The sequence below is a fragment of the Pteronotus mesoamericanus genome, unplaced genomic scaffold (genome assembly GCF_021234165.1).
Source record: "Pteronotus mesoamericanus isolate MK-2021 breed Mesoamerican mustached bat unplaced genomic scaffold, CSHL_Meso_final contig_75, whole genome shotgun sequence".
NCBI lineage: Eukaryota > Metazoa > Chordata > Mammalia > Chiroptera > Mormoopidae > Pteronotus > Pteronotus mesoamericanus.
The window spans coordinates 4,871,730-4,878,008 of record NW_026555249.1 but is presented as its reverse complement, the minus strand read 5'-3'; positions in this window follow the sequence as shown (position 1 = coordinate 4,878,008).

Below are 6,279 nucleotides of genomic sequence, written 5' to 3'. Positions count from 1 at the left end.
TCAACAAGTTCCATTGAAAGTGAGATGCAGGAAACATTGGGTCTGTAAATGAATGAGGGAGCTACTAAGTTATGAAAGACAACCACCGATGCACTTGTTCCATAAATGTGTCTCGTATGAAAGTGAAGTGTCCATACTGGAAAAAGATCGACACTGCTGGCACATTTTTCGCAGAAATGACCCTCTGCCGCCAACCCCCCAGTATTTGACTGCCTGGTAAAATCCAAGTAACAGTACAGAAAACGCAAAGAATTTTTGCACAGATCTTGGGCCACACACACCTTTATCCCTAAACTGAAGTCCCGGAGGTATAAGATAGTTCACAGAAGGCAAAAGAAATCCATACCACAAGCAGGAATATAGCTAATAGATTCTTTCAACATATGTTTAATGAATGCCTACTATAGCTAAGGATATATGTAAAGTTATATTCATCCAATACATTTAGCAAGGCACTGCGGGAGGCACTTTAGGTATATCAGGAACTCATCTTAACAAGCACTTTCCAAAGGAAGAATGGTAATTCCCTCCATTTTATAGATGAGGAAACCAGGGGTCAACAAGGTTAAATAAGTTGCCAGAGGCTCTACATGGAGTGAGTCATGATGCCAACCCTGTAGAGCCTGATTAGAGGGCAGCAGACTGAGGGAGGGACCATGCAAAAGCTCTAGCCCATTCCCTCACCCAGTGTCAGGCCAGCTGCCGGCTTTTTTAAACTTCCTTTTACATGACCTTCCAAAAAGGCGAAATAAGCTATGAGGACCAGGTTACCCTTGAGGGATATCACCTGGGAGCAGGTAGGAAGGAACCTACTGGGACGCTGGATATATCTTGGCCTGGGCGGTGCCTGAGTTACCAGGGAGAGACCTGAGTCAGCCCCCCACCCCCAGCTTGTTCCTCAGTTCTTGTCTCACTCAAAAGACAAATTCAAGCAAGAGACGACATGTACAGTAGAAATAAGATAGCAAGGTTATTTATGAAACACGTGAGCATGAAACTACAGGCAGGCACCCAGCTAACCTAAATGTCTCATGTGTAGAGTAAATAAAGTTATTAATAAGTTTGTTCTGCACACATGAGCCAAGACTACAAGTGTGGATCTGACTAATCTGACAGCACCAACTATTGGGGTTAAGGGGTTATATATCTCAGTCAGCTTCTAGGTTTCCCCCTTTTCTCCCCTTTCTAAACCTTGGGTATAATGTACAGTCACAAAGGCTTTCTTTTTCAGCAAGTAAAGACTCTTTGTCTTAGTGAAATTGCTGCAGAGGCTCCCTTTCGCAGCACAGAGCCTCGAGGACTCCCCTCCTCCGGCGCCGTCCCTGCTCGTGATGTTTGGGATGCCCACCATCTTCTTGGACCAGGCTCAGGACTGCTGAGTAGTGGATAAGACACGTCTCCCTCCTCCTCCCTGCCTTAGTTTACTACCTATCCTACCTCACACTGGTACAAGAGAATACAGATGTAAAATTTAAATTAATATTTATGCATTTTACAGTATATGAGATACACTTCAGTGAGAAAGTTGAAAAAGTAAAAAAATAAAAATATTAAAATTGTTATAAAAAGATGAAACACACCCAATGACCACTGTTCTAGCATGGTAGCTTGCTAGCCTGAAGTTTGCACACCCAAATCAGCTAGAGACATTCCCCAACCAGCACGACAACCAACTGAACAGGGTTCCTTTGGGGCCACCTGTGCCCTGGGACTCTGGGGGGTGGGGGGTGTCTGGTTGGGCTGAGTCATGTTCTGTGGTAACTAGAGGATCACCGGGCTGCCTGGGCCCTGGGAGACACAGATGTGGTTCTCCCTCAAAACCTGGGTGCTGCCTAAGGAAGGACAGGGTGCAGAGCACTGGTAGGAGCCATTTGACATACATCCTCCCCTCCCCCTCCTCCAAGATAGAAAGAGCTACATGTACTCTATTTACTCAAAAGCAGGAACCTTCCCAAAGGTCCTTTCCCAGTTTATTCACTCATTCAATAAATGTATACTGAGCACCTACTCTATCCTAGCACTGCTCTAAGTGCTGGGAATTCAAGAATGAACAGGACTGACAGGGTCGCTGTAAGCTTATAGAGCAGAATATAAGCAACTGAAGAATCAATAGTAACTGAAAAATAAAATTTAAAGTTTTTTTTAAAAAATATTACTAGACCTTATAAAAATTTTTTTATGAACATCTAGGCAGTTGTTGGAAACTACCTACTTTTTATCTTAATTCAAATAAAAACTTGGAATATGTACAAATAAATAAATAAATAAATAAAGACAGGGTGATGCCTTAGAAACTGTTGGGTTGAGGTTAATTTAGATACAAAAGGGCTGACATGGGAATATCTAGACAAGATGCTGCATTAAAAGAGACAGCCAAGCTAAAATTTTGGTGCTGGAGGTTCCAGGCAGCACAAGGAGCAAGCGCAAAAACGCTAAAGTCCAGATGAGTCTGAAGAACAGAAACCCACCCGATGTAGAAGCCTACTGGAGATCAAGGGCTGCACACAGGTGGGGCCCACACATCAGCCCCCCAGGCTCCATCCCAAGACCGTCCAAGCTCCAAGAAGTGCTGGCTCGGCAGAGCTGCAAGAGCCCCGTTCTGGTCTTTTCCCAAGATGCAAAGCAACACCATTACTTCTTCTTCACCCATCACTACTACTGATCAGCACCAAGGAATCCCACAGCTTCCCTTTGATGGTGCTTGTGCCCAGAGAAAGAGATCTGTGTTGGGGGGTGGGGGAAGGGTTGTTTTTTGAAACCACTATACATGAATATGCATGTCTATAAAGTTATCAAATGAAAGCTGCAACCACAAATACTGTAAGATTCTGCAGAGAGCTAGGATTGGAATAGGGAATGCTTCAAAGAGGAAGACAGCCTTGAGCTTGACCTAGGGACATGAGAAGAATATTTAAAATGGGAAAAGAGAAAGCCTCTGACCTAAATATGACCACAGTGGGAAGCTGCAAGTAGTCAATCCAATGGGAGTAGAGAGTTGGCACAGAAAAAGAGTAAGAGATTCATCTGGAAAAACAGGGTGAAGCCAGCTGGTGAAGAACCCAAAATGGAGTCCAAAGAGCTCCAATTTGAGGCCTTCTGACTTTATCCCATGTGGAAAAGAAGAGTAAGGTATGGCAGGTTTTTGAGCCAGGGCAATGAAATGTCTTAGGAATGCCTGGGGTGAGAGAAAGATTGGGCTGAAGAAAGAAGGAAGGGCTGGCAGCTGGGAACACCAGAGAGGAGGTTGGTTGCTCTAATCACCCGGGTAAGTGATTATTTCCTAGAAAATCAAAGTGACTGTCATTTGGGATTGGCCCCAGCTGAACTCACTGGGCACACGTCTGGTCCAGCAGAGGAAGCACTAAGAATAATGAGAAAAGAGATCTATTCTTCTAAACTTAAACCCGGTGAGTACAAGCAACTTTGTTTTGAGACACATTCACCGGCGTTGAATGCAGCATCTTGTCTAGATATTCCCATGTCAGCCCTTTTGTATCTAAATTAACCTCAACCCAACAGTTTCTATGGCATCGCCCTGTCTTTATTTATTTATTTATTTATTTGTACATACTCTAAGTTTTTATTTGAATTAAGGTAAAACGTAGGTAGTTTCCAACAACTGCCTAAATGTTCATAAAAAAATTTTTATAAGGTCTAGTAATATTTTTTAAAAAGAACTTTAAATTTTATTTTTCAGTTACTATTTATTCTTCAGTTGCTTCAGTTGCATTGAAGGCAGAGGGGAGAGAACCAGCCTTCCTTCTTTGTCACTGATAATGGTACTGCTATGGAATCGTATGGGCTCAATTCCAGAATGAACTCCCAGGCTTTCATACGCAGCAAGAGTGGAGGCCTTACCCAGGAGAGAGGAGGCCATGGCCCGCACCAGAGCAGCATTTGCTAAGCACTGTGCTCAGCGCTGACCCCCAGCCCTGGGTCAGTCTCACTCCCTGAGTATGAGCTCCGAGAATGCATTCTCATGGCTGCCATAGCAGAGAACATACCCAGTGGCACAGAATCCCAAGTTATAAAGAAGAACAGCAAGTGGAGGACTGGGAAGGGATCTGTGGTAAAGTGAAAGTGGAATTCTATAGAAGGTCAGGATTACAGGCCTGAGCCACCATGGGAGGCCATGGGTGTGCAGTGGATGGGGTGACAAAAAGAGGAAATGGGTGGGTCCCTCTCTGTGGGGCAGTCAGACCCTTGGTTCCCGTCCATCTCACCCTCACAGGAGAAGGGAGTTATATTTTCTCCGGGAAAAATGGAGGAGGAGTGGTATGTGTGAAGGGGTTGAAGGGCAATTAGAATATAAGAGACTGGGTCAAAGCCTGAACACTAACGTGAAAGCATTCCTTCCCAGGCCCTCTCCCCCTCTAGCACCGTTTGACTTTTTAAAGATTAAATGCAGACAAAAAAAAATACAAATTAATTTCTTTTAAAAAAAATTTTAAATTCAGAATCATAATGAAATAAGGGTAGCCAGGAATACGTACACTGACAGAGCCGCTGCCTGGGCCCCCTGCACACCCCACCCCTCACACGACCTACCTAGAGAGATGGTGGAAGAGGCAAGTGTTCACCTCCACCTCCTCAGGGTCTTTGCTGGGGCTCAGAATTAAACTGACATAAGACAGAAAAGCATACAGATTTACTTAAGTTTTACGTGACACAGAAGAAGACCTCATAAGGAAATGAAGACCCAGAGAAGTGGCAAAACCTAAATGCTTTTATAGGCAGTGGAAGTAATCCTGAGAAAGTAACTAAATTATGTGAAGAGACTAAAGGAAGATAAGAATTATTTGAGCAAGATCTATTTGCCTGGAATTCTCTCAGTCGCAACTTCCTGTCTTGATAAGAATGTTAATTTCCTTCCTGTATAGGAAATCCCTCTTCCATATGGAGGTTTTAGCTCCTGATTTTAGATAGAAAAGGGGAGGAAAGGGAGACTCAGAGTGTCCTTTTTGTACCTGTTTTTTTTTTTAAGTGGCTTTAGCTGAAAAATAATTTTGATATCAATTTTGAGGCCTATTACGTCACAACATATTCTGGTCTCCTTCAGAATCATGCTTAACATTCAAGGTAAACCAAGCACACTTAAATAAATATAGTGTCCTTGGCATCTCCATCCCTTCCCCCTTCAACAAATGGTGTCATTCAGTTTCTGTGTCACTGAGGGAACTGGGCCGTGTACCTGTGGTAGGGTTGGGTTTCGATTCTCTGAGCCTCAGAGGTGAACTGTTAAGGAAGTAGGAATTTTTAGAAGCAGGGAGATGTGATGTTTTGCATATAAATTTAGTTGGCTCAGTTTTATTGGGTGGTGATACTCTGTGAAACTATTAACAAATCCATGACCATAAGTGATTTCATATTTTTAAAAAAGTAAATATAATTCAAAAAATAAACAAAAATAAATTTGATTAAAAGAGGAAGGAAAATTTTTACTCAAAGCAAAATAAGACCACAATTGCTTTTAAATAATGGAACAGGAAGCATTTTTACATCCCTTCACACAGCGTATATTGTTTACATGATATAGACGGGCAAGGTGTTTGACTTACGTGTGCAGATGTGTCGACATCTTGATTATAGATTAGTTTTCTCTTTGTTCCAACCAGCACTCTCTGGGCAGCCCAGCTCTCCTTACCGTGTGTAACTGACATAAAATGCATTTCTTTGGATTGTGTAGTACAGAAAGGCAAAAATAAATACTTAATAGAGGGGAGGTGTCATTCACAAACATTTGTTCAGGATGGGGTGGGGAATTGTTCCTTTTACAAGAAAATTTCTAGAGGGATTCTGGAAGAAATGGATGATACAAAAAGGAAGCTAAATAAATGAACTGAATTTGGAATAGCTGTAGGTAGACCAGAAAGGGAGGCTGTTTGGGAAGCAGGGAGACAGAGACACTGAGCAAACGTCTCAGTTACTGCAAAAGACCAAAGCTTGAGGAACAGTCATCTAGTGAGAAATTCCTGGAGTCCTGGTGGGGTTGGGGGACTTTTAAGCAGTTCCCTGTGATGCATTATGCTATGAACACCCTCCATTACTCATTTATTCCAACACTGCAGAGAGAGTTATTCAAGACGCAGGACATTATTTGGGGGGTCATGTTCCCAGCACATCTGCTTTCTCACCCATTTTCTCAGCCACAGCATTCCACAAGGAGAAGAGGTTTATAGAAGAGCAAAGGGATCAGATTCTTGGCCTTTGACTTTTCAAATCTCGTCATTAGTCAAGACCTGTTCATTTTGCCCGTATCCCACCACCCTCCCAATATTC